The sequence below is a fragment of the Lissotriton vulgaris genome, chromosome 3_1, assembly GCF_964263255.1.
Source record: "Lissotriton vulgaris chromosome 3_1, aLisVul1.2, whole genome shotgun sequence".
Classification (NCBI taxonomy): Eukaryota; Metazoa; Chordata; class Amphibia; order Caudata; family Salamandridae; genus Lissotriton; species Lissotriton vulgaris.
The window spans coordinates 1,200,092,903-1,200,114,728 of record NC_141689.1 but is presented as its reverse complement, the minus strand read 5'-3'; positions in this window follow the sequence as shown (position 1 = coordinate 1,200,114,728).

Below are 21,826 nucleotides of genomic sequence, written 5' to 3'. Positions count from 1 at the left end.
TCTGACCGTATTCTATAAATCGATTCTTACTTAGGGGTCGATTCCGATTCCGGTCGGAAGGGCTCCGAACCGTGTTCGGAGCCCTTCCGACTGAATCGGAACGTGTCAGCTGGAATCCTTTTCGACCAAGCCATTCTGATGGGCTTGGTTGGAATAGAATCCGACTCGGATTTCCGGATGGCTTACGACGGGCTCAGAGAGCCCGTCTATCATCCGGAAATCCTTCAGTACTCCCCCGGTTGCCTCTTTACGACCAAGGGAGTACGAAGGCAGTTTTTCACTGCCTTTTTGTGCCGGTGTGTCCGGCAAAAAAAGGTAGTCACCTATGTTGCCCCTCCGTTGATCCCTGCACCCCATGGCAGGCACCTTGGGGTGCCAGCCACAGGGTGCAGGGATGAACTGCACCCCTGAATTTCACAATGGAGGCATGCATTCCGCTCGGAATTCATGCTCCCATTGTGAAGTATGCGAGTGCGACCGAACAGGGTTTGGTCGCATCGTACTTGCCGGGCTGTAACCGAGCACAGCAGGTCGGTTGGTTATGGCTCCTGACCGATGTCGGATGGACCTGAGTCCGTCCAACATCTGAATCAGCCCTAAAGTACTTCTGTCCTTAAGTGAAGTGTTGTGTAAAAAGGGAATACATCTACTGTAAAGAGCAATCTACACACAGCAAAGATCTGGTTTATTTCATTTTTTGCAAAAGAATAAAAAACTTCATGCATAGATATTTCACACTTGAAAACACTCACTTTTTAGCTTCAGAGATTATTTTGTTTTCACCTTCCATTTACTTATTCTGCATAGTGAGTATTCTTGCTAATTCCTTGTCTTCTGCCTATGTTTGTTCATTTATGCAGGGGATGTGTAATTGTTCCTCCAAAACAGTGTTGTGTGAGCTGTGTCAGAAATGATTTCTGCTTCCTCCAAAATGTATAAAACAAAAAACATGCACCTAACTTTTAGCAGGAACACAAATCTTGCCTCACCACACTAACAATAGCTGTTGCAACAAAGAAGATGTCATTCTGCAACTAACAGGAATTGTGTTCTTTTTCAGTTGAGATATATATTAAGCCAAAGGGGTAAGTGCCAAATCTAATTTCCAATGTTTTTATTATATCTTTCAAGCCACACTGTACAGTTGCAATTGTGAAGAAAGAGTTTCAATGACACTTTTGGTGCATGAATTTTATTTGATGCCAAATAGTTGAAGTTTAACCACTTATCTGCCTATTGTTCCCACATTTGTAGCAAATTTAAGACTCTCTGAATGGTTGCCCTATGACCTTCCACCATGTTGTGGACCCTTAATATCACATCTGGATAAACAATACAATATGTGATGGTGGGAAAAAGAGCAATGTTGAGGAGAAAAGTGAAGTGTGTAATCTCCAGACAAAGGGAGGTTGTGTGGCTGGCGCACATCGTCAGTAAAACCTAATGTCATGTATTTTACTGGGATGGAAGGTGTATCTGATTGGAGCATGACTAAAACTGATTTCTTTATAGCTAGTCAATGTCTGGAGTGACAAAGTGGACAAGAAAAGATATCCTGGAAAATGGCCCGCACTCAGATTATACCTCACTGGGGAGGCCTAAGTCTTGCCAAAAACAATTTGAGTTTGCTTGTGTTCCCATTTGGACGGGACCTGGCCTATCAGTTTGGGCTGAACTGTTCCTACTGGAACTAGATCAAAGATGACTAGCTTACAGCTGATCTGTGTCTGAATTTGCGTAGGGGTTGAAAAATAATGGCCTGGAATGAAGCCCTCAAAATTGCAACCATCACCTTTGTGTTTTCTGTTAAACTTCTCACTTCATGACCTACTGTGTCCATCATTTCATTGTTCATCTTTTGAGGTAGCACAACATGCTGCTGAAAAGCAGCTACTACGCTTAGCCCTGCAAGCTGGCGATATGGTCTGGTGAATTGAAAAAGCGCAGAAGGGGAGACTCACGAAGATCTGAATGTGAGCAGGTGTGGGGAGATGGTGGGTTTGGTTTTGTGCCCACAGGTGGTAACTGTTTCACAGCAAAGTGGGCTATACCAGAATATTTGTGATACTATGTATTAGTAATTGGATTTGTTTCCTGCCTGGCCTGGTTTTCTAAATAAGTTTCCAAAAAAGGGCACCTTTTATTCTGCCAATATCAAATGAAGTTCCAAACTCAGAATGTAAAGCCTTATTGTCGCAGTAATTGAAGAAGTTCAATATGATGGCTATGGAAACCAATTAGGTTGTGACTGAGAAAAAATATTTAGTTGATTGCTTCCATAGATTAATAGCATGGCCGGAGGTGACTTCTTTCCTCTTGATACCAAAGGAACTGCAGAGCAAATCTTTCCTGTAAGATGAAGTATTTATAAAAACAATTTAATAGTATTACAAGCTTCTTCCTTCTGCCCTGCTTGGATTTCAAGACAATGTTTAATCAGATGCACCCTGTTAGAGTGAGAATTGATCTAATTCAGACAGCCCTACTTTCCATAAGAATATATATTCAATATGACACTGTCACTGATGTTAATTCTCATGTGAGCTTTGATGGAGGAGGGGGGCTGACTGAACTATATTGTAACCCAAGAGGGTTTGCCAGGTTGATATTGCCCTCCCCTCCATGTATACATTTCATATTAATAAGTACTAAACTCATGATATTACAGCCAATTTACCCGCACTGTATAGAATTCAATTTCCAGTTCTGTTTTAGGTACGTGATGTAGTCATTATGGCAAGTACACAGACTAGACTATAAAAAAGCCAATAGATCTGGTTTGCATTCTGAGTTTTGGCAAACATATCACAAAACCAAAAGCAAATGCCTTTTCTTATACAATACAATTGTGTGTTATGATTCAGGGTACTTTTGATATGTAAAATATTCCATCATGCATTGCAATGCAATAACTACAAACAAGGTGGAATAATTTATCACGCGGCCCATAGTTGGAGGTGAGAAAGAAGTATTTCTGTGGGCAGAGCCAAAACCCATGTATATTCATAAAGACTTAGGGGGTCATTAAAATACTGAGCAGATCGCCACCACCAGTATGACGGTGGCGATCCGCCCGCCAAAAACCACAACCAGCACAGAGATTTCCCCCGCCACATTCCCATGGTGGGGGGGACCGCGCTGGACGGAAAGACTGTCAGCAAGTTTTCCACCCAGTCGAAGAGTCTACCAGAGCGGAAAAGTTGTTAACATGGTGGCGGTGTCTGGGAGACACCGCCAACCATATTAGCATATCTGTGGGGACAGCCCTTTCTGCCACGGAAAGGCAGGCAGTTCTTGCAATTGGGGCCCGTAGCGGGCCCGCAGGGATTCTGGGGGGTGGGGGCTGCACATGGGGGGTACCAATGGTACTCCCCTACAGTTCTATGCACAACATGGCAGGCACCGCAAGGTGCCTGCCATGTTGTGCATGGAACTGCACGACATACCTTCTTGGCATTACGGCGGGTGGTGCTGAGAGCACCGCCCGCCGCAATGTCAAGAATGCAGGATGCATCCTAATATCGGGCACATCCTAATATCACCAACGGGACCCCCACACCAATGGCGGGTGATCCCATTCCACGCGGCCCATAGTTGGAGGTGAGAAAGAAGTATTTCTGTGGGCAGAGCCAAAACCCATGTATATTCATAAAGACTTAGGGGGTCATTAAAATACTGAGCAGATCGCCACCACCAGTATGACGGTGGCGATCCGCCCGCCAAAAACCACCACCAGCACAGAGATTTCCCCCGCCACATTACCATGGTGGGGGGGACCGCGCTGGACGGAAAGACTGTCAGCAAGTTTTCCACCCAGTCGAAGAGTCTACCAGAGCGGAAAAGTTGTTAACATGGTGGCGGTGTCTGGGAGACACCGCCAACCATATTAGCATATCTGTGGGGACAGCCCTTTCTGCCACGGAAAGGCAGGCAGTTCTTGCAATTGGGGCCCGTAGCGGGCCCGCAGGGATTCTGGGGGGTGGGGGCTGCACATGGGGGGTACCAATGGTACTCCCCTACAGTTCTATGCACAACATGGCAGGCACCGCAAGGTGCCTGCCACGTTGTGCATGGAACTGCACGACATACCTTCTTGGCATTACGGCGGGTGGTGCTGAGAGCACCGCCCGCCGCAATGTCAAGAATGCAGGATGCATCCTAATATCGGGCGCATCCTAATATCACCAACGGGACCCCCACACCAATGGCGGGTGATCCCATTCCATGTAAGGATGGCGGGCGGACTTCCTAATGACCCCCTCAATAACACTAGGGGCCCCATTAGGATGTCGGGCGATCCGCCCGACATCCTTCCCCACCCGCCACCCATTTCCCCCCACCATATTACTATGGCTCGGGGACGGCGGCAGACGGAAAGACCGGCCGGCGCTTTTCCACCCAGTCAAGGAGTTGACCGGGCGGTAAAGGGTTTCATATGGTGGCGGTGTCTGTTAGACACCGCCATCCTTATTAGGGTGTGTGCGGGGACATGGTTTAAGGCAGCCGGGATAGTCTTCTGGGGGCCGTCCCGGGACTCCCCGGTGGTAGAGGGTGCATATGGGGAGTACCTATGGGACCCCCCTGCACTTCACTGTACAACGTGGCAGGCACCACGCAGTGCCTGTCACATTGTGCATTGAAGTGCACAATGTGCATTTTTAGCATTGCGGCGGGCGGGCGGTGTTGAAATGTTAAAAATGCAGGATGTGCCCTCCAGTGTGGCGGGCACATCCTAATGGACCCAGAGGACCGCCGGCTTTATGGCGGCGGTTCCATTTTACGTCGGGATTGCGGGCGGACGGCCCCTAGGTAGAGCAGACAGAAGCACCGTCAGGCCAGGCTGAAAGAAGACTTTTAATTAATTGATCCAAATCTACGCCAACTTTTACAGATGAACCATGAGCTGGCTGGCATGAGAATGAAACAGTTTCTCCATTACATCAATTTGGGAATTTCTTTGTAAATCAGGCACAGCAGCTGAAGAGAAGAGTGCTGATTCATAACACCAGAGAATTAGCGTTTTTCAATAGGACATTTATAGCTGCTTTACTGAGACACACAAAGCAAATTCAATTCCAGCTGCACTTTATGCTGCTGAGCTTCAGGGAGGGGCATGGGATGTCTCTGTTCTGGCAGTGATTGAATGTTGAGATTTCAGAATGCTTTCAAGCATTCTTCAAGAAACTCCAAGCATACCTTTGGATGCATAACTTGGGTTAAGGGGCACATATAATTGGAAAGCTTTTAAACCAGTTATGTTTTTCGGATATGGCTCAGACTAGAAAACGAGAGAGAACTGTGTTATTCTAGAAGAGGTAATATTTTGGTAAACCCTGAATACCTGCCATGTGCCACTTGAAATATCTTATGCCTAACTTAAATTCTCTGACCTGAGAAGGACAACTGATCTACTTAAGAAAGTGATATGCAGTTTGATACTTCTCTTCTAAGAATGGCTGTGGACACATTCCCTATTACTGATGTCAAAGAGCTGTGAAAGGTATCTATTTCCAGTGTAAAACTTTATGTAATAGACAATGTTAATTAGAAGAAGTACTAAGATCTAGAGCAGAATTGAGTTGTAAATTTAGATGCATAGGCCCACCCTTAGGTTGGAGAATGGTGAATACAGTGTGATTGTAACAATTCTACCCAGGAAAAATAAATTAATTATCCACACTCTGTCCTAAATTCACGGACCTTATGAAACAATGGTTGATAACTCTTTTGTGGCCCTACAAGGGGGTCGATTCCGAATCTGGGAAAAAACACTCCGAATAGCCATTCGGAGAGTTTTTCCGGTACAAATCGTACCCTGACAACGTCCCCCATACGTACGACGAAGTGCGATTCGTTCCAGGAGCTGGACTCCATACGATTTGTACAGAGACAGTACGAATCAAATCCCCATACGACTCTCCCTCGAAACCCGCTGTACGCAACATCTGTATGGTTCGCGGCTGCTTTTTCCGACCCGGCAAGTACGATTTGTGTCGGGTACGCACCATACGACCCTTTTTCTACTGGAGCTGAAAACAGCCGTAAAAGCAGAGTTCGCCCCGAAACAGGTACGGAACGGCCCCCCGGGTACGGTGTGTACACTCCATGATTGCAGGGGTACGGTTTGTACCCTTGCGATCATGGGGTGTATGCACCGTACCCCTGCGATCACGGGGTGTACGCACCGTACCCCGCGATCTTGGGGTGTACGCACCGTACCCCATGTTCGCTGGGTGTACGGTGCATACACCCCAAGATCTCAGGGGTATGCACCGTAACCCTGCTTTCATGGGTTGTAGGCACCGTACGATGTGTAAGTGATTGTGTGCTTTTCCGTACGAATCGCCCTTACCTGACGTGGACCGTACGAATCGCGTCCTCATACCCCGGTCCCGATCGTACTCGACGGGTTGTACGGCATGTGTACGAGTCGTACGGTTCACGGTTTCAGCCTTGCAATACGTACGGATCCTGACGATTCGGACGGATTGACGGAATACGGATTGTACTACGAGACTCGGACAGACGGGTACGAATCGTACGGCGATGGCTCAGGATGAAAACCGTACGGACGTTTTTTTTCCAGGATAGGAATCGATCCCCATATGTCCACAGTTTGACAAGCAGTATATAGGGCTAGATGCAACTCTGGTCAATATTATATTTAACGGTCTTCCAATGAGAATATTTGTTTTACAGAGAATATATTAGTATGGTAAATGATTTATGATAATTTAGATTTCATAGAGTTTAAATATTAACAGGGTTAAAATTACACAAAAGTTTTGACTTAGAGGTCCCTAAACCCTAAAACAGGGGGTGGAGCAAAATTTATGAGTACGAGTTATTACGGTTCACTGACAAAATATCAAAAGCAAAAACATAGATGACAAAAATATAGATGAAGAATTATAGAATGCAAACATATTGACTCCATATACTTAAACAGGTAAGTGCAAAAATATTGACTCTAAAATATAGAAGTTAAAAATGTAGATGTAAAAAATCGATTTAAAAATATAAATAAAATAATATATATTAAATATATAAAATATGATTCTCTTTAGCAAAATAAATTAAATGTAATATGCATTTTAGCTAAATATAAAAATAAACTGAATTAAAAAAAATATAAACACACACATATAATAATTTATACATATATTTACTTTAAAATAATTTATTATCTTTATTTTTATTTAATTGTTAAACTTTTAAAATATATAAAAACCAAACATAAACATATATCAATAATTTAAAATTAAAAAAAACATTCTATAATGAATTAAAACATTAAATTTGAAAAAAAATGTAAACATACATTTTGCAATACTATAAATACTACTGTAGGGAAAATGTTCTTCATCTCCAGTGAATACAACAGTAGGTATAGTGTTGGATAGAAGAGGGGTAAAAATTTCTACTCGCAATCCAAAGAGTGCAACAGTAGGGAAAGTGTTGGATAGCGGAGGGGTAGAATTTCCTACTCCCACTCCAGTTAGTGCAACAGTAGGGAAAGTGTTGGATAGCGGACGGGTAAACAATACTTTTCCCACTCCAAAGAGTGCAACAATGGGGAAAGTGTTGGATAGTGAGGAGTAAAAATGACTATTCCCACTCATTTGATTGCAACAATAGAAAAAATGTTGGATAGCGGAGGGGTTAAAATTATTATTCACACTCCAGTGAGTGCAACAGTAGGGAAAGTATTGGATAGCAGAGGGGTAAAAATTACTACTCCACTACATTGACTGCAATAGTAGGGAAAGTGCTGTATAGTGGAGGGGTAAAAATAACTATTCCCACTCCAGTGAGTGCAACAGTAGGGCAAGTGCTCAATAGCAGAGGGGTAAAATGTACTACTCCCTCTCCAGTGAGTTCCAAAGTAGAGTAAATGTTGGATAGCGGAAGAATTAAAATTCCAATTCCCACTCCAGTGAGTGCAACAGTAGGGGAATTGTTGGATAGCCGAGGGGCAAAAATTACTAATCCTACTCCAAAGAGTGCAACAGTAAGAAAAGTGTTGGATAACGGAGGGGTAAAAATTTCTATTCTCACTCCAGTGATTGCAACAGTAGGGAAAATGTTGGATAGCAGATGGGTAAAAACTACTATTCCCACCCCAGTGACTGCCAAAGTACAGTAAATTGTGGATAGCAGAAGAATTAAAATCACTTCCCACTCCAGTGAGTGCAACAGTAGGATAAGTGTTGGATAGCGGAGGGGCAAATATTACTATTCCCACTCCAAAGAAGCAACAGTAGGGAAAGTGTTGGATAGCGGATGGGTAAAAATGACTATTCCCACTCCATTGATTGAAACAGTGGGAAAAATGTTGGATAGCAGAGTGGTAAAAATTACTATTCCCACTCCAGTGAGTGCAACAGTAGGAAAGTGCTGGATTGCGGAGGGGTAAAAATTACTATTCCCACTCCAGTGACTGAAACAGTAGGGAAAGTTCTGGATAGCCGAGGGGTAAAAATTACTATTCCCATTCCAATGAGTGCAACAGTAGGGAAAGTGCTAGATAGCGGAGGGGTAAAAATTAGTATTCCCACTCCAGTGAGTGCAACAGTAGGGAAAGTGTTTGACAGCAGAGAAACAAAAATTACTAATAACATTCAACCAATTGAAAAAATGTAATACTTTTTAAAATAAATAAAACATATTTAAAAACTATACAATTAAATATATTAAACATATAAAAATAACATATATTATAATATTAATTACATATTACAAAAAGTTACAAATATTGTATTAAATAAATTAAAAAATGTATTTATAAACCCATATTTATTTAAAAGGAGCAAATATTTTAAAAACAGACAAATTATTTAAAACATAAATGTATTTATTTTATTTCCTGCCCTATAACACCTCACCAATAAAGAAAGACTTCAACCTTGTTATTTAAATGTATTTCCATAATTAACACATTATAAATTAATTTAGAAAATATTATTAATAAAAGAAATAATAAACATTTATTGAGTACACATTCTTTAATACTATAATATTCACAACACACACCAAAAATTAATTACACAATTACCATAATTAATTACTAATGAATTAATTGAAATTAATTAACAACTAATTAATAATTCATCAATACAAAATAAATTACTTAACACCATTCCCACCATTTACACCTATATAAACCACAACACACACATAAAATTATTACACAATTACCATTATTAATTACTAATTAATTAAAATTAACAACTAATTATTCATTAATCAATTAAAAATATATTCCTTCCCACCAGTTTAACCTATAAACACTGCAACACACACCTAAAATTATTACACAATTACAATCATTATTTGCCAATTAATTAATTGAAATCAATTAACAATTAATTATTAAAAAATGAATAATATGTTATGTTATGTTATGTTATGTTATGTTAATTTTAATTTCTATAGCGCACGGCTACTCCATTGGAGTGTCCCGGCGCTTTTATTGGCAGCTCATAAGAAGAAAAACATAACACAGAGAAAATAAAAACATCCATTAACAGCAAAGGAGACATACTAGAGGGTAAAAAGCCAAGTTTTAAGGCCCTTCCTGAAAGACAGCAGATTAGAGGTACAGCGTAAGGCCAATGGCAGAGTGTTCCAGAGCTGTGGTGCCCTCAGTCTAAAAGTGCGCCCCCCGATGCGGGCCCTTTTTACTCGGGGGCGCACTCGGTCCAGTCCAGTCGGCTAGGACGCTGGCTACGGAGCACCGACGGACAGAGCGGTGCTTCACTCTTCCCCTGAGCCACTGCCAGGTGGGGTGAGGCTATCCTGCCTTACAGATTAAGTGAACCACACTAACTGTAACGGCATCTGGATACTACAGGTGACTTTCTGCACTTGTTCTCCTCACATTTGTTGTCACATTTTTATTTTCTTCACTTCTGTGTAGTAGCACTACTTTCTTGGTCCTGATGAAAGCAAGGACGCAATAGTCCCACTTTGCTGAAACATGTCGACCTGACTACACCTTAGATGGTCTACCTTACTTGACTGTCTCAGGATATATTTTTTAACCTTGGTATAGCGAGCATTCATCGAATAAAGGTTGTTCTGTGCTCTCTAAACCAATTTTAGCACACTTTTTTGTTTTCTTTATTCTTCACTCACAGTTTTTGCACTGCACACCCCAGTCCCATGATTTCTCTCCACTCGTTCCATTTTTGAGTGGTAGACCACACCGCAATTTCCCGCAGCAAAGGAGACTTCCTAACCACCAGGTCTCCTTGTGACTGTAATACAAACATTCTCTGACGGGTAGTCCGGATAAATCCCAAATGATGAAGGGCGGATCCGAGTGGTGACTGATGGGTATTTTCCTCATCCACCTGAGATGTTTTGTGTACAACATGCTGTTCTCTAGCTAACCAAGGGATTTTTTGACTGTTGGGTGGGTATCCAATACCTTTGAACTCTTCTCTTCTTTAAAGACCCTCTGATACTTGTTGTAATTGTCTGATCTGTTGGGGATTGTATTTAGAGCTAGGTCTATAAATTTCCCCGAGGTCGTCTCCCACCGTTGTGTTGTTTATTATCAATATTCCTGACCCAAGATATTTTTTATACAATATTTGTGCAATTTGATATTTATTACTCGATATGCTGTCCCTGCACCAGTTAATACAGGCAAAAGCAATCAGTTGTTAGTCCAGCACCAATCATGGCCTACCACTGACATTGTAGCACACTCCCAGAGAAAATAATGGCAATAGAGACATAAAAACCCAATATTAAATAATGTTAAATTAAATTAATTTAAAATAGTTAAAAATACAACTAAGTATAGTTTGATACGAGGCACAGCCCGGGAAGAGGGCCAACCAGATGTGTTAGACCCGAGCTGCTGGTCGGCCTGTATTATCCAAACGTATCCTTCCCCATCTGATGCCCAAAACCTCCAATATGGCCCCATATTTGTGAAGTAAGTTGTGTACGGGTGGAGTGGCTGAGGGGAAACTGACCTGATTGCTGCTGCCGTGCAGCTAGACGTGTGCAGCCAAGTGGGCCCGAGGAACAACGAGGCAGCGGATCCTGTTCCACCTGTGCTGGCATCTGAGGGGGTAGGGATCAGACACGATCGGGGCACAGGTGATGCTTCATGGTCGATCAGGAGGTGTGGCCATGAGTCAACAGTGCAGTCGGTCTGCACCAGCTGGTCATGTCGGGGGTGTGGCCTAACCCGAGCGTCCCCTTTCTTTGCCGACCTGAGTGAGTCACACTGTGCTGGAGGTCGCCTGCTGCACTGGGGGCCAGTGCCTACGTCTTGGAAACTGCCTGAGTCCTGCCTGACAGACTCCCGTAGGCCCCGCAGCCTTCAATGTTCATGGAGGTAGGACGCTACAAAGTGACTTTATTCTCTACTGGATCCACTCCTTGCGCACCCGCCTTGGGGCCTGCTCCATGCTCCAGACCGGAGCCACTTGACAGCAACAGCAGCCCAGTGGGTCACATGGTGTACCGGAGGGATGAATCAGCCAGCAAGTCCTGTGCAAAGGATGTTCAGGCTCCCACCTGCTGCTTTGAGGGAGCCAGGGACTAGACATGTGTTCCCTTTGCTTCTGTGGGATGTGCAGTTCTCGCCCCCCACCTCGTTGCCCAGAGTGGCAATATTTGCCTGGCTGCCTCAGGGCAAAGGTCCTCATGGTTGTGTTGTCAGTTGCAGCAGGCCATTCATAGCCCAGGCTAGGAGAGTCCCTTCACCCTCCATTCTGATTGTGAGTAGTGGGCGGCTGAGGACAAAGGTTTGGCATACCTCACTGTATGTGACTGTTTATGGAGCACCCAAACCTGTGAGTGACAGTAACTGCTGCGACCCCTGTGTGTCACTGAGTACTACACAAACTTTGGCCACTGGGAATGGCCACCTGCCCCAGAGGGACATGCGGCCTTGAAGGAGACTGATGATATGTGGCAGTGCTACTTGTGCCCGTTTTCAGGATGAGGTGCTAGCCTTGCAGCCGCCCTCAGGCTGTTGTGAGTGCAGGTGGCCACCTGCTTTACAGAGACACAGAGGGTGCGACTGGACTAAGGCGCCCTCTGTCACCAGTGCGGAGTGAAGGTGTGCTGCTGAGCCAGTTGGACCCTCTGCAGCCAGGTCCATTTTGGAGCCCCTCCCCACCTCCTGGTCCTGTCGTCTCTGGGAAAAGGTGGGAGAGGGCTTGATCCTACATCACCAGTTCAACCCCGTTCTGGGCACAAGGTGGTGGCCAGCAGCATGTACTATTTGATTCAACCCTGCTTTGGGGATCTCTGGTGTCCTCTTGCCCTCCAGAACTGCCCCAGTGGTTGAGTGAACTGCTATGGTGTATTGGACACACCCAGACTGTGGGTGCTGGACAGTGGATTCATGGATCTCTCCCTCCCTGGCATATATGGGACCATCATGTGGAGTTAACTACATGGCTAGGACCTGATCTGCCTTGGGCATATATGGAAGCTGGGGCCTGGGGAAGAAGTGTGATCTGGTCCCTGTGCTACAAGAAGTTTTCATGGGGAGATGTAGTCAAGACTCTTCTAAGTACCAAAAATATTCCTTGGAGGAAACTCTGTCAGGATTTGGAATGGAGACAGTAGGGGTACCCAACCTGGAATACCTTTTCCATGCTGTGCGGGCAGGCATCTTTCCATCTCAGCCCTGTCTGTCCTCTATCGGGACACCTCCGTCGGTAGAGATAGGGTGCCCCATGGTCCCCAGCAAATTAAAATACATTTCACGGCCAACGTGGAGATGTCCAGATGTGCCAGGTGTCCAGATGAGCCACAGCCCCATTAGCACTCAAATACTTATGGTCATTGAAACATCCATTGCCAATGTCCAGGCCAAGATCAACTCCATCGCACTGGACCTCTGTAAGGTGGCGGATAGATCCAGGGCCATGGAGCCACAGGTAGTTAATATACAAAAGGATCTCACCTCCTTTAGGGCCACAGCAACAACACTGACAGCACATATGCAGAGCCTGAAGGCGTGTGCGGAGGACACTGAGGGTCGCTCCAGGAGGTGCAGCCTATGATTCATTGAATTTCCCAAGGGGGTGGAGGGCTGCGCACCCGAGCTCTTCCTAGAAAGGTGGATTAGAGAATAGATCCCAGAGACTGCCCTGTCCTCTGTGTTTGTTGTTGAAAGGGCCGCGCCTCCTTGTGGGGGCTCTGGATCAGACACTGGTAGGGAAACTCTTTATCACTCGGACAGGGATGCTTTCCATCATAAGGTCAGACTACACGGAGACCTGGAGCACGAGAATTATGTTGTATGTATCTTTCCCGATTACACCCAGTTGGTCCAGAAACAGCATCAATCATTTGTGTGGCTAAATAAAAGTTGAAAGTTATGGGCCTAACGGACATGTTACTGTACCCTGCAAAGCTGAAGGTACTTCATGATTGACAGTCCCACTTTTTCATGACTTCATTGGAGGTGTGGAACTGCCTGAAGGTCTGTGGTTAGGGTGCCCCTCTGACTGTTAGCCTTGGGTGAAGTACATCAGATCAGGGGGATAGGGACCGGCTAGGGATGGGGGCCGGACGCACTTAAGGAGACAATGAAGATCAGCTACAGTGACCTGGGTTGTGGTTCAAACAGATGGGATTTTGGACATTAAGACCCAGAGACAGGAGAAGGAGTAGGCCAGAGCTCTTGTGGAGATGGTCACCTCAGCGACTTCTGAAGATACTAGTTCGGAGGTGGTAGATTACACACCAGACCTCAAAATTTTACTGAACTTCCCAGTTTGCTTAATCTGGAGTTGCCTGCTGGTGTGGCACTGGCTCAGCCCTACTTGTCCTTCCCGTTTGGGCGAGGGGTGAGGGAGCCATGCCTGGCTCTCCTGGTGTGAGTAGGAACTGTTGGTGATATGGCACTGATTAACGTATCCACACTATTGTGGGAATATCATTTTGTTTGTTACAGTGTATGTGCAGCTATCAGATCCGGGAATCAGAGTCAACGGGCTGGACTGTGGGCTTGGTGTCCTTGTTTCTCTTCCTTCCTGTCAGCCATCTCTTTCTTTCTTCTTCACCAGCACCTCTGCAGGGGGAAACTTTTACTGGACTCGTCCTTTCTATTTTTATTTCTCTCTTCACTCCAGGGTGGAGAGAGTGGTTTACTTTTTGAAGAATTGTTAATTCTGTAGTAGTTTAGTCATTACTAGGGTAACAGATGTCTGAGGGGGGCGACAGACCTTTGTTGCCTGATACACAAATGGTTGTCCATTTGACATTGTTTCTCATACTCGGGTGGGCAGCAGGATATGGGGTAGGGGGGTAAAGTGATGCCAGATTGGCATCTCATTTGGGGGGAGTTCATTTGTCTCAGTTTAGTTAGGAGGATGACTCTGCATCCCTACCTAGCACCCACTGCACAGCCAGAGGAGCCATCCCCGGCCTCTTAGTTACCATCAAATGATGCAGGATAGGTTACATGACACCCAAATCCTAAATATCATGTCCTGGAATGTCCATGGGCTGGATAGTAAAGTGAAACTGGGTCTAGTTACATGGTATATATACGACGCCAGCAGCCTGGCATTGTATATTTTGCTTCAGTAGAAGCATCTAAAAGGGACCCAATGTTGTTTTTTGGGCGGTGGTGCTTTTGTAAACCACCTTGACCGCTCATGTTGTGGGGGGTGATTTCAATTAGCTCATCCCATATATGGATCCCTTGAAGCTGGCTTCGGTCTCACCGGAGCCCACTCCTCTGCAAATGTTTCACACTTCCTAGGTCTCAGCGACTTGTGGCACTACCACTTCCCCTTACATAGGTACTATTCGTATTTCTTCAGAGTACATAAAGTGTTTTCCCAACTTGACTACATTCTTTGTCCATGCTGGTTAAACAGCCAGGGTACTCCAGGCAGACTATTTGGATAGGGGCCTGTCCAATGACTCCCTCTTTGGGGTATGATGGAGGGTATGGGCCGCCCGCGAGAAACAAGTTGGAGATTGAATGCTTGTGACTTGAGGGAAGTGGAAATTGCAAACAACATTAGAAAAGACTCAGAGTTATGTTTCCTGCAGAATCAGGAATCGGTCAATTCTGCGATGGTCCTATGGGAGGACTACAAAGCAGTGTTACGGGACTGGGCACAGAATGCCCTGTCCCAGAAGAAGAACAGAGAGGTGGCAGAGATAGAGAGCCTGGAACACCAGATTGTAGCCCTTATGAATTCCCCCGGGGCCTGCACTGACCCCAATGCTTTGCACTCCCTAGAGTTGCTCCCTCACATGTATCAAGACCTGGCTATGGGTGAAGCCCTTAGGCAGTTGTTGGCAACACAGCACCACATCTTTAATGCTGGTGATAAGGCAGACACATTGCTATCCTGGCTTAGTAAAAGCAAAAAGAAATAGTGATGGATGTAATGCTGAACAAATCAAACTTCACACCCAGTCACAGATCTGGGTCTAATCCATCGTTTTTTGCTCACCATACCACCACAGTTTGTACCCAGCTATATGCGAATCAGTCTTGACCCTGCTCCTCATGGGAACAATCCAGCCCAAACTGCCAGACCAGGTCCTCCCTGGACCAGTAGCAAGAACCCTGGGGTCGGTTTGAGGGTATCACTCCTCATTTACCAGGTTACCATGAATCCAGTGACACAGTGAGCCTTGGACCCAAATCTGGGCATTCCCTTCCCACTAAGGGCAACAAAAGAACAAATGATAGATAACCATTGTTTGTTTGCTCACCACCCCACCCCAGTTTGAATCCAGCCAATATGCAAATTAGTCTTGACCTTGCTCCATATGGGAACAGTCCAGGCCCAACGGCCAGGTCAGGTTCTCTCTGGATTGGAAACAAGCATCCTGGGACCAATTTTGAGGTATCACCCCTCACCAACCAGGCTAGTTTAAATCCAGTGACACAGAGAGAATGGGAACTATGTCTGGACATACCCTTCCCACTTAGGGCAACAAATCCATCATCTATCATTTGTCTTTTGATTTCTTGCCCTACGTACGCTGGGTATGCTCAGACAGGGGTCCTGGGCTAACTGAGTCACTGGATTCAAGCTAGCCTGGCTGAAGAGGGATGATACCTTGAAACCGGTCCCACAATGCTTGTTTCTAGTCTAGGGAGGACCTGGGTTGGCAGTTCAGGCTGGACTGTTCCCATGAGGAGCAGGGTCAAGACTGAATTGCATATGACTGGGTCTGAACTGGGGTGGCATGGTGAGCAAAGGAATGATGGATTTAATCCAGATCTCTTGACTAGGGGTGAATGTTTGATTTCTATATTCCGTCCATCATTTGTGTGTGTTTTCCAGCTTGAATCAATAGGCAGGAGGCAGCCTCCCGCTGAATCAACAGTATTGTGGCCGAGACCGTGCCCTCCATTCATCCAAAATGGCCATAGCGGATGCCTTTGCTGACTACGAAGCCTCATTTTACCAGGCCCATCCTCAGGCTGGCAGATTATCCGGCTGGAGTGGATCTGCCCATGCTGACCACTGAGGATTGGGCAGAACTGGACAAGGATATTGCTCGGGAGTAAGTTGCGGGATCAATTGCCAAAATGAGGTCAAGTCAAATGCCGTGACCTAACGGATTACAGGTGGAGTTCTTTAAACAATATTCAGGCCTCTTGTCCCCCCATATGCTCAATCTCCTAAGGGAGTTGCCAGATTGGGGTGTGCTCCCTCTGGACCTCCAATGAGCAACAATCATTGTGATTCACTAACCGGTTAAGCCTGAAACTGACTGTAATTTATACTGCCCTATATCTTTGCTGAACATCGAGGGAACAATGTTGATCACAGTCCATGCTGCACAGCTTCTGATGGTCTTTGTCCCGCTTATACATCAGGGCAAACCGATTCATGACTGCCCGGTCCATGCTCCTCAATTTTCAGCGCCTGCTTAAAAAGAAGTTGGCAGTGGCCTAAAGGACACATACACATGTTTTTCTGGCACTAGACGCAGAAAAAGCATTTGATGTCATACATTGGCCCTTTCTTCCTCAGACACTTGGTATCTTTAGCTTAGGCTCCCATTTTCAGCAGTGGATTTCCTTTGCTGTAGCAAACCCTCACAGCAGTAGTCCGAGTGAATGGGGTTCTCTCCTCGGTCTTCCCTATACAGCGTGGCACTCAACAGGGATGTTCTGTGTCATCCATGTTGTTTGCCCTTACAATCGAACTGTTGACGGCCATGGTTCACTCCCAGCATGGAATCCGAGGGTTTAAAACCTCAGAGATGGACAGTACAGGGCAAAAAATCTCACTGGTACTCTGGTGACCATACCACTGACCTCTCTGCCTTTGAATCCTGTGAGGACCATTCAGGCTACCGTATACATTGGAATACAACTATACTCTGCCATCCTTATACCCCTCTGGTCACACTGATCTCCCTCAGGAGCTGCAGGTAGTGACTGATAGATTTCAGTACCTGGACAGCTACGTGACACCACATCGTGAGACTTTGTTGTTAGGAATTTTGAAAGAGTGATTAGCACCTTCAAAGATGAGGTGGAGGGGTGGTATGCGCTCCCTCTCACATTGATGGTTAGAACAGCTAGTTTTAAAATGATCACACTGCCAAAGCTCCTGCACACTTTGCAGAACACCTACTACCCACTCCGTGAGTCGGTATTAACTGAGTTGGAGAGTGTCATCTTCTCCCTGCTGTGGTGTGGCAAGCAAAGGAGAATTGTCCTCACCACTCTTCAGTGCAATCCATACAACGGAGATCTTACACTTCCAGACTTTCGATCCTAATAACAGGCAGCGCATATAATGGCAGTAAACGATTGCCTATTCACGCCTCAGAACCATTCCACCCATAGACTAGACTACAAAATGCAGTTTGTGAATGGGGCTTAATGCGTTAATGTATTCACATACAGTTTTCTTTTAACCTATTAATATTATTTATATGAAGCATGTTGATGGTATGGACTAAGGGCCTGAGGTACAAAAATGCAGATCCCAAATTGTAGGTGCTACTTGTGCAATGAAGTTTTCCGGCCTGCTCTACATTTTGTGAGGTGTGTACTAACAAATCATGTTGTAAAATATTCAGTCACAAGGGAATGCAGAATGACCTGTTTGATTAATACTAATTAGGTAGGCCACTATGACGGCTTGCCTGTGATTGGCGAGGTATGGTGGTTTGTAAAGAACAGAAGACTCACATTCATGCCTTGACAGTCCCAAACATTAAATGAAGCACAATGGGTCCCTTAAGGAAACCAGCGTTGCTATAAAAAACAATGCTTTGCATTTGGGAATAGATTAGGGTCCCCTTTATCACTGCCTCCCATCCCCAAAGCTGCCCTTGACAATTCCCAAAGATGAGTCTGTCATATGGGCACAGCCTCGTCTTTCATATCCATTTCACCTCCTTTGAAGTTGTCAGTAACTGTTCAGTGCTTTGCCTCTGCAGTTTATAAATTTGATTGTAAACCACAAATAGCAGAGGGCAACCCAGTCATGCCCCTTCCTAAATGCAATTCAGAATGAGTCACAAAATCACTTTCACAATCAATAAAGGTTTTTCCAGATCGAAAAAAGGGAGTTTGTATATTAAAAAGTTTTTTTTGCAGTTTCAAGCCCTGTGATTTTGCGACTCACAGGATTTGTAAGGGTAAAATGGTATTGTACATCAGGCCACTAGTCTGAAATTGGAAGAAAAGTAATTGTTATTTAAGTGTACTTATCAAAAAGCATCATGAACAGACAACAGGGGTTCCTAAACAATATGGGCTCTTCCAGATTGTACATTTCATGTTGTTCTAAATTACTTGCTACAGCTGTAGGATGAACGTTATGACTATTCTAGGCCAAGTTTTTATTTTACTTTTAATACGCCCTTTTTAATCATACGTACCATTATTTAATGTGGCTATTCTATAGTGATGTGTTCCCTACTAAATATGTAGTTAATGCACATTATACAAGGAACACAAAAATGAACTTAACATTGTCCATGATCTAGTCTATTTCCTCCAGAGTCCAGACATATTCTGCATGTTAATTGGCTATCTCCTGTGTGGGCATGCTGAGAATTTGAATGAACTTTTTTTCTTAAAAATGAATTCATTTGTGTTTCTGTTGCAGTTCCAAAAGCCAGCGAAAACCAAGGGTGAGTAATGTTTGCGAAATGATAAGAGTTTGTTATTTAATGTCACTAAATTTTATTCAGTCACCAATGAAAAAAAAAACTTGTTTTAAAACCAAAATATGTTGCTGCTGGCAACTGCAGGACCCAGCCTTCCTATTGGTGTCAGAAGGATACATCGCTCCTTTGGACCACTTGAGCAGGAGCAGTTCTATCACTGTGTGATTTGAAATTATTGAAGGGCCAGCGCCTCTTGCTGAAGAAGAAACAATGTGTTGGCATTTTGCAGATGCTTGAAAACGTGTCTGTTTGATAACTAGTCCCAGAAACCCTTCCACAGCAAACCCGCTGAAGATTCAGATTGTTTTCTACTCATTCTTCAGAGCGCCAAGAAACCTTCATTGAAAGTAGATGTTTGTGCTTTACAAGTGCCCACTACATATAAGTAGATAGATAGAGAGAGAGGGGCAAGGTTACCCCGAATGAGCAGAGCAAGTGATCTACAAATGATGCTAGTGATTTTGTTTATGGGTGTGTTGGGGAAGAGAGAAAAATAATCATGTGTCTGATGTCTGTGCTTGAAGTGGACATAGCAGAAGCCATGATCTGCTGAGAGGATGGGGATATGTCTGCTGTCTGTGCATGAAGTGGACATAGCAGAAGCCATGGTCTGCTGAGAGGCTGGGGATATGTCTCCTGTCAGAGCATGAAGTGAACATAGCTGAAGCCATGGCCTGCTGAGAGGGTGGGGATATGTCTCCTGTCACAGCTTGAAGTGGACATACCAGAAGCCATGGTCTGATGAGAGGCTGGGGATATGTCTCCTGTCAGAGCATGAAGTGAAGATAGCAGAAGCCATGGCCTGCTGAGACGGTGGGGATATGTCTCCTGTCACAGATTGAAGTGGACATAGCAGAAGCCATGGTTGGCTGAGAGGCTGGGGATATGTCTCCTGTCAGAGCATGAAGTGAAGATAGCAGAAGCCATGGCCTGCTGAGAGAGTGGGGATATGTCTCCTGTCACAGCTTGAAGTGGACATAGCAGAAGCCATGGTATGCTGAGAGGCTGGGGATATGTCTCCAGTCAGAGCTTGAAGTGGACATAGCAGAAGCCTGTCAGAGCCTGAAGTGGATATAGCAGAAGCCATGGTCTGCTGAGAGGCTGGGGATATGTCTCCTGTCAGAGCTTGAAGTGGACATAGCAGAAGCCTGTCAGAGCCTGAAGTGGACATAGCAGAAGCCATGGTCTGCTGAGAGGGTAGGGATATGTATCCTGTCAGAGCTTGAAGTGGACATAGCAGAAGCCCGTCAGAGCCTGAAGTGAATATAGCAGAAGCCATGGTCTGCTGAGAGGCTGGGGATATGTATCCTGTCAGAGCTTGAAGTGGACATAGCAGAAGCCTGTCAGAGCCTGAAGTGGACATAGCAGAAGCCATGGTCTGCTGAGAGGGTAGGGATATGTCTGCTGTCACTGCATGGAGCGATCATAGCAAAGGCCATGGTCTGCTGGAAGGCTGAGGATAGGCCTGTTCTGACATCATGGACTAGATACAGCATAGGCCTTGGCCCACTCTCAGCTCAGAGATATGCCTTCTGTCAGGGCATGGACCAAAGAAGAAGTGACTATCGCTTCACCCTCTGCTGGCCCTAAAAAGGGCTTTGAGCATGATGTACAGAGTCCCATAGATGCTTAATTGATATTGCTATTTAGACTCGTCATTGATGGTCTGGCAAAATGTCTGGTAAGAGGCCAGAAACCATCTCCCTATCTGTAAGGATGATTTGGTGCTGTTGTCGTGTGCTACCTGCAGACATTCCAAAGTGATGGAAAACAAATGTAGAATTCTACATTTACATCAAATAGATATCTAGAGAGAAGCCTGAATTATCTTTCATCTCACTCAGAACCGAGAGGTAAAAATATATTCTTTATAGTTATACCATCTACAATTGTATGCTCGTTGTGCCTCCACAAACTCTACTTTCTGCTCATAAAAGCGGCACATGAGTAGAGGACTAATGAGGTGCCATACATAACCCACGCGCACGCAGTTGTTATCCTATTGTGAACATGCAACATAATTGCCCAATATTTTGGGTGTGTAGTCTTTTCCCAAAACCACTTGCTAGGTAATCCGGGCTGAATTAAGGATAAAACTGGAATGATTTGAATAAAATTTACCAAAACAGTCCTTGCTGGGATCTTTGTGATTCTCTGATCGTTACACGACTTGGCACCCAGGGTTTCCAGTACCAGCTGGAATTCATTGTATTCTGTTTGTATTCAACTGGGACCATATTTCAGTAAGCTCACACTGTCTCTGTTCGCACAGCAGTGTATCTTTAACAAGGGGCACCAAGTACAAACATAGACAGTGTGCCCGATTACTGATAATGCGCTGCCCCCCAAGGCAGCCGCAATCTAGTTTTATTGAACGATGGGCCCGGTGATTGAAGCAGCCGGTCAGCCTTTCACAGTGCTGATGTCACCAGACCTGCACTTTCAAGTGGCAGAGAGATTCCCCTGCATGCGGGTGCCTCCGGGTGATATCTGTGGAGGATCCATGAAACTTCCATTCCACCCTTCCAATCCCCCCCCCCCCAGGCACTCTCGGAGTTGCACTGACTGTGTGCCACCCTTTTGTGACTCATAGACAATGTGCCTCATGCGAATGAAGGAACACCTTTTAGGATTGTGTAGGTGCATCGCACCTGTGCATGTGATTTGCATTAAA